This window comes from Lipotes vexillifer, unplaced genomic scaffold, assembly GCF_000442215.2.
Source record: "Lipotes vexillifer unplaced genomic scaffold, Lipotes_vexillifer_v1.1 scaffold944, whole genome shotgun sequence".
NCBI lineage: Eukaryota > Metazoa > Chordata > Mammalia > Artiodactyla > Lipotidae > Lipotes > Lipotes vexillifer.
In genome coordinates this window covers 496,660-504,903 of record NW_006785040.1, presented here as the reverse complement: position 1 = coordinate 504,903, position 8,244 = coordinate 496,660, and positions in this window count along the sequence as shown.

Here is an 8,244-nt window from a genome sequence, read left to right as displayed (position 1 = left end):
TATGTCCCTCTGTTTATTTTAGTTTTTATTTCCATTACTCTAGGAAGTGGATCAAAAAAGATCTTGCTGTTGTTTTTGTCAAAGAGTGTTTTCCCTGTTTTCCTCTAAGAGTTTTATAGTGTCTGGTCTTACATTTAAGTCTTTAATCCATTTGGAGTTTATTTTTGTGCATAGTGTTAGGTAGTGTTCTAGTTTCATTCTTTTACGTGTAGCTGTCCAGTTTCCCCAGCACCACTTATTGAAGAGGCTCTTTTCTTCATTGTATGTTCTTTCCTCCTTTGTCATAAATTAGTTGCCCATATGGGTGTGGGTTTATCTCTGGGCATTCTATCCTGTATCATTGATCTATATTTCTGTTTTTGTGCCAGTACTATACTGTCTTGATTACTGTAGCTTTGTGGTATAGTTTAAAGTTGAGGAAGCTGATTCCTCCAACTCCGTTTTTCTTTCTCAAGATTGCTTTGGCTATTAGGGTCTTTTGTGTTTCCATATGAATTGTAAAATTTTTTGTTCTAATTCTGTGAAAAATGTCATTGGTAGTTTGAAAGGGACTGCACTGAATCTGTAGACTGCTATGGGTAGTATAGTCATTTTCACAGTATTGAGTCTTCCAATCCAAGAACATGGTATATTTCTCCATCTGTTTACATCATCTTTGATTTCTTTCATTAGTGTTTTATAGTTTTCTGAGCACAAGTCTTTCACTTCCCTAGGCAGGTTTATTCCCAGGTATTTTATTCTTTTTGTTGCAATCGTAAATGGGAGTGTTTCCTTAATTTCTCTTTCTGATTTTTCATTGTTGGTGTACAGGAATACCAGAGATTTCTGTGCATTAATTTTGTATCCTGCAACCTTACCAAATTCATTGATTAGTTTTGTAGTTTTCTGGTGGCATCTTTAGGATTTTCTATGTATATTATCAAGTCATCAGCAAACAGTGACGGTTTTACTTCTTGTTTTCCAATTTGGATTCCTTTTATTTCTTTTTCTTCTCTGACTGCCTTGGCTAGGACTTCCAAAACTATGTTGAATAAGGGTGGTGAGGGTAGACATCCTTGTCTTGTTCCTGATCGTAGTGGAAATGCTCTCAGTTTTTCACCATTGAGTATGATGCTTGCTGTGGGTTTGTCATATATGGCCTTTATTATATTGAGGTAGGTTCCCTCTATGCCCATTTTCTGGAGAGTTTTTATCATAAATGGGTGTTGGATTTTGTCAAAAGCTTCTTCTGCATCTATTGAGATGATCATATCGTTTTCATTCCTTAATTTGTTAATGTGGTGTATCACATTGACTGATTTGCATATATTCAAGAATCCTTGCATCCCTGGGATAAATCCCACTTGATCATGGTGCATGATCCTTTTAATGTGCTTCTGGATTCTGTTTGCTAGTATTTTGTTCAGGATTTCTGCACCTATGTCCATCAGTGATATTGATCTATAATTTTCTTTTTTTGTGATATCTTTTTCTGGTTTTGGTGTCAGGGTGATGGTGGCTTCGTAGAATGAATTTGGGAGTGTTTCTCCCTCTGCATATAGCCTTTGTATGTTATTTTTTGTTTTTCCCTTGCTGCTTTTAATATTTTTTCTTTGAATTTAATTTTGTTAGTTTGATTAATATGTGTCTTGGTGTGTTTTTCCTAGGGTTTATCCTGTATGGGACTCTCTGTGCTTCCTGGACTTGGGTGACTATCTCCTTTCCCATGTTAGGGAAGTTTTCGACTATAATCTCTTCAAATATTTTCTCAGACCCTTTCTTTTTCTCTTCTTCTTCTGGGACCCCTATAATTCCAATGTTGGTGTGTTTAGTGTTGTCCCAGAGGTCTCTGAGACTGTCCTCAGTTCTTTTCAGTCTTTTTTCTTTATTCTGCTCCTCGTCATTTATTTCCACCATCTTGTCTTCCAGCTCACTTATTCATTCTTCTGCCTCAGTTATTCTGTTATTGATTCCTTCTAGTGTATTTTTCATTCCAGTTATTGTGTTGCTCATCTCTGTTTGTTTGTTCTTTAGTTCTTCTAGATCTTTGTTAAATATTTCTTGTTTTATCTCAATCCGTGCCTCCATTCTATTTCCGAGATTCTGGATCATCTTTACTATCATTACTCTGAATTCTTTTTCAGGTAGATTGCCTATTTCCCCTTCATTTATTTGGTCTTGTAGGTTTTTACCTTGCTCCTTCATCTGTGACATATCTTTTTGCCGTCTCATTTAAAAATTTTTTTTATGAGTGGGATTTTGTTCCTGTCTTACTGGTTGTTTGGCCTGAGGCTTCCAACACTGGAGTTTGTAGGCTATTGGGTAGAGCTGGGTCTTGGTGCTGAGATGAGAACCTCCATGAGCCCTCACTCCGATGAATATTCCCTGGGATCTGAGGTTCTCTGTCAGTCCAGTGGTTCGGACTTGGAGCTCCCACCACAGGGGCTTCACCCGATGCCCAGCAGTTCACTTGGGAGTGTCTCCCATCTCCTTGGGCTTCAGCGTCCCCCATCAGTGGCCAGCAGTTGCCCTAGTTGTGGGGAGATGCTAACTCGGCATCTTCTCACACTGCCATCTTCGGCACGGTATTTTCAATATTGGTGTTCATGTATTCATTGCTAATATGTAGAAATACAACTGATTTTGAACGCTTATCTTGTATGCTGTGAACTTTCTGAACACATTCTAGGAGCTGTTTGAGATACCTTGGATTTCATACGTATATAATCATATCATCTCTAAATAGGTGCAGTCTTATTTCTTCCTTTCCAATCAGTATGCCTTAAAATTTTTTTAATTGAAGTAAAATGTCATAACATAAAATTTACCATCTTAACCATTTTTAAGGTCAGTGATATTAAATACATTCATCTTCATAACATTTAATCTTGTAAAACTGAAACCCTATACCCATTAAACAATAACCCCCCACTCCCCCTCCCCAGGCCCTAACAATTACAATTCTACTTTCTGTCTCTATGATTTTGACTGCTCTAAATACCTACTTCATATAAGTAGAAACCTGCAGTATTTGTCCTTTTGTGACTTACTCATTTCACTGAGCATAATGTCTTCAAGTTTTATCCATGTTGTAGCAGATGTCAGAATTTCCCCCCTTTTTAAGGCTGAATACTATACGATTGTATGTTCATATCACATTTTACTTGGATTGCTTCCATATGTTAGCTATTGTGAATACCAATGCTATGAACATGGGAGTACAAATATTGTATGCCTTTTTTTTCCTTCTCTTGCCTTATTGTAGTGGCTACAACTTCCAGCACTGTGTCGAATAAAGTTGGTGAAAGTGGACATCATTGCTTTGTTCAGAATCTTGGAAAGAAAGCACTTAATCTTTTATCACTAAGTACAATAAAAGCTGTAAGGTTTTTGTAGATGTTCTTTACCAATTTGAGGAAGTTCCCTTCTATTCTTATTTTTCTGAGAGAGAGAGAAACCAGTTTACCACAGGGATAACTTTTGTTTAGCCAAATGATGAAAAATTCTCATTCTCATTTGTTACTGCTCTATATTGATAATAAATCTTTTGGGAGAAGGTTGTGAGCAAAGAATAAGACTCTGAGTTTCAGCATCTTATTTTTTTCCAGAAACCACTGAGGAAATTACTCTGGTACCCCCGAGTCTGATGTGCCCAATCGATGCAACTCCCTCCCACTGCACCCTCTCCTCTTTGTAAATTGGGTAAACTTTGGTGCCTGGATAATTCACTTATATCGTAAACTTCATTTTCTGATGATGCTTCATAAATGAGATATTGTAGTTGGTTAAGGCAATTTTTTCATTTTCAACGGTTGTTTTGTATTTTTTATATTACAGACACAAGGGATTATTTGTGATTATTTCTATGACGCTTCCACATTTCCAGCCAGAATGAGATGTGGGAGGATTCAACATGCTCTCAGCACTGACAGGCACGGCGTGTGTTCTGTTGACTATCGTCATTTTCATGCACGTGTGCTTTCGTCACTGACTGGCTGGAATACTTATGGTCTGGATTACATATTTTGGCGTCTTATTTTGTCAGTTTGGCACTTTACTACGGATTTTATTGTAAGTTGGCTTTGTAATGCTTTTGATTGTCATGCTGATAATGTGGTGGACGGCGTGAGGCTGACAGACATCACTGATTTCTTCTGTATCCCTGGCGACCCCAGCAGACCATCCGATGGTGTTTGCTGAAGAGGCATTCACAAGTGCTGGACCCCATCCCTTTGCGTTGTTTAAGCTTCTCAAGCAGAGAGGCCTGGTCTTCCGTGCTATTCCCCCCACCTGGCATTTATTGAATTACCGAGGTTGTATCAACACAATTCTAACTCTTCAAAAATGAAAAGCATGGTGGGATCCATCATTTATTGGTCATTAAGAAGTGGCTGGACACAGAGGGTTGGGGAGCATCCACTTAGCCAGACACTGGGAGTCCTCCGAGGTCAGTGGTTGAGACTTTTTGATATTTGTATCTCCAACGCCTGCCCTGCAGTAGGAGATGGTGGAGATTAGAAATGGGAGCACGTCCTTTGCCCCTCCCCTGCCCGTGAGAGGTCTGTCCCCCTGGGATGTGGGCTGGCTGGTGGTGGAAGCAATGCTGGGCCCTCTCTGGGCCTGGCCTCTGAGCAGTGGCTGCTTTTCTGCCCTTGCAATGTTCCTTCCTGTGGGCTGTGGCCTTGTGTGCCGTCCCACCGTCCCAAGGCCACTGTGCATGGTGGCAAGGGGTCCCGAAAGACACAGGGTTGAGTGCTAACCCCTGGCACCTGAGCATGTGACTTTATTTGGAAATAGCATTTTGTAGATATAGCTAAGATATAATCTATGATGGGGTCATACAGGAGTCAGGTGGACCCTTAACCCAATTTGACTGGTGTCCTTCTAACAAGAGGAGAGCTACAGAGGCATAGAGGGAAGATGACCAAGTGACAAAAGAGGCAGAGACTGGAGTGATGCAGATGCAAACCCAGGAACTCCAGGGCTCTCCAGGGCCCACCAGAAGCTGGAGGACAGAGCACGGCTTGGCTGACACCTTGATTTCCTACTTCTAGCTTCCAGAACTGTGAGAGAGTGAATTTCTTCTTCTTTAAACCACTCAGTTCGTGATGCTTTGTGACAGCAGCCCTGGGAAGATAACACAAGCCCCAAGCTGTTCCTGTGAGTGGGGTGGGCCTCCCGGGGGAGCGGGGAGGAGGGAGGGAGAGCAGTGCTGGGCCCATCCCAGCTGCACCAGCCAGCTTCGGGCTGGACCACCAAAGGTAAGGTCCTCCTTGAGGTTTCATCGGCTGCATGAGCATTAGGGTTACCCAGGCGGGTCCAGAGTCCAGACCACAAAATGGTGAGAAATCATAAACGGTTTATTGTGTCTCTGTGCTTGGAGTTTGGGATGTGGTTTGTTACAAAGCAGTTGACTGAAATGGCAATCAGTACACGTTTGCTGAAATGGACTGTGTCCCTCCCTGTGCTTGGTAACAGCATCCAGTGCCACGTGAGGCTGTTACCGACCAGGGTTCTTGGTTCCTTAATCAATAGAAACTGATCAGAGGCCAGACAAGAAATTCAGGCACAGCTTTATTGGGGCCCCTGATGCAGTGGGGGGAGAGAAAACAAGCAACAGGTTCCCTTGTTCACTTGCTCCCTGAGGGCAGGCGAGCTTTTTCCTTATGTGGGATGAGGGTAGGGGTGTGTCCAGGGGTTGGGCCTGAGGAGTGGCTTAGGTGGTCTGCCCACTCCTTTGGAGGTGTCGAGTCGGGGGGGGGGGCATGCTCAGCACCCTGCTTTTGCTCCCGGCTCTTCAGAAGTGGCAGTTGGTTTTTTTGGTCTCTTTGTATCTCACTGTCCGTAATTTGCCCCAACTGCGCAATTCATGCACTTTAGTCCCTTATAGTTTCTTTTTTTTTTTAGAACTTTATTTTTTTTTATTGGGGTATAGTTGTTTTACAGTGTTGTGCTGGTTTCTACCGTACAGCGAAGTAGAGTTCCCTGTGCTATACAGCAGGTTCTTATTCGTTACCTAATTTATACATGCTAGTGTATGTATGTCAATCCCAATCTCCCAACTCATCTTACTCCCAGTTTCCCCCCTTGGTGTCCATATGTTTGTTCTCTACATCTGTGTCTCTATCTCTGCCTCACAAACCAGTTCATCTGTACCATTTTTCTAGATTCCACGTATATGAGTTAATATTTGCTTTTCTCTTTCTGACTTACTTCACTCTGTATGACAGTCTCTAGGTCCATCCACATCTCTACAAAGGACCCAATTTCGTTCCTTTTCATGGCTGAGTAATATTCCATTTTTTAAAATCCCTTATAATTTCTTTGTATCTTGTAGCCCGAGGAGACGTGTGTCCCGGTGCAGGCTCTACAGGCAAAGGGCCCCAGGTCCCAGGTCCCAGCCTGTCTCGAAGCCACTGCTCTGTAAAGGGCCTGTGGCTGTGTTAGACCCTTGTTTGGATTTAGCATTCAGGATTTAAATCTGAACACCGATCATGTAAGTTGTTTCTGAGTAGCACATGTCACTCAGAGCCCAGAGAAGGGGACGGAGCCCCTGGATCAAACCACTGTGGCCGATCTCCGTGGACTAGAGCATCACTGCAGGCGTTCAGAGTAAAAATACTTGCATCTGAAGCTTTCCATGAACTTGTGCCAAATTCTCGTGATTTCAGGGTCCAGATGAGGGAGGTCTCTAACGATCCCAGCACCTCCCGCTGTCCCCAGAGCAGGGTCTGCTCAACAGAGCTGTTTCGGTTGTGACCACAGGGGCACAGTCTCAGGGGTTCCCAGGCCCAGGGATCTGGACATGTTGGGACACCAGGGAAGGCAAGCTGAATTTTTGTAAAATCACTCCCCTTTTTTTTTTTTTTTTTTAAGAATCTAATTTAGATGCTCTGCTTTTTCTCCATTTTCTTCTACTCATTATTTTTGCAATAATAAATCCTTTTGTTTTTTAATCATTAGAGATCTGCTCAAATTATTTCAGGTTTTCAGTTAATTTGTACTGGTTTTGAAGTGTTCTTGCTGCACCGTGGTTGTTGTCTCTGGGTCCTCACATAAACAAGCCTCTCCAGGCATGTGACCTTGCAGATGGCTGAGGGTTTCTGGGTTCTGATGGACTGAATCCTGGGCCAGCTCTGCCGGTGCTGGATGCTCACGTGTCCTCAGCCTGGCTGCCCAGCCTCGGGGGACCCCAGATGGTCTCTGCCCCTGAAAATTCCCCTACCTCATCAGAAGTCTCTACCTCAGCCTACCCAGGGCTCTCTGATTTTTCTGTAAAAAGAAAGAGAAAGGTTTATTCCTGGGGACCCCTAAAGACAGCGCAGAGGCAGACCTGCTCCCTGCAAGAAACAGTGGAAGACAGGCCACGTACAGGAACCAAGGGACCGTGCAACCCAGGCAGGCCCTGGGCTCGCTGTCAGGACGTTTGGATAAAATGCTAAACAGTGAGGGTGTCAGACAGGGTTCCAGAAACTAAGTAGCACATATTTCTTGATGTTTTTCCATTACGTTTCCAAAATAAAAACTCAGTATGGAAAAGTAATTCATATTATAGACTGGATAGAGAATATTCCACTAAACAGTCTGACAGTGCATGGTGATGGAACTCACAAAGAGCGCATTCAGGCCAGTACAATCTCTGCTCATCTAATTCCTTCCTCTCATATCAGTGTTGCTTTGACTGCCCCTTCTAATTTGTGTTGGTGGAGTTGAGTTTTCCTTGAGCAAAAAAAAAAAAGGTACTTAATTTGTCACTAAAGCTTGATTCCTTTTTCTCCCCCTCTGCCCTGCACATAAATCCCATCAATTAGGTTAATAATAGAAGCAAATTTCAACGTGAAATGAAATCTCCCCCAACATTTAAGACTGTGCAGCAGCCTCTCTGCCTAATTGTATTAATAAAATTTTTAGCAACATAGTTTTGGGGATCAATGCCGCAGGCCCTGCCAATCAAAGACTTTTCTCCTCACTGAAAAGGTGCTAGACTTTTTAGTTTCTTTGTGACGGACTACGGAAAGGCTGAGTTGCCCCCAGAAGATTAAATCTTTAATTTCACATTATTTCCAGCCATGTCTATAGAACAAAGTGGGCTTTACCTGTTGAATATGGGGCTTATGTGACTTGAAGGACCCTTGAGACATTAAGAGGCGGCCGTGAACGGTCTCTGAGATTTAAGCTGTGGGGAATTCTAAAGGGATTACCGCTGCATTTTCCATAAAACGAGAAATAAAAACAGACTTAAGCAATGCATGATCATAAATGCAT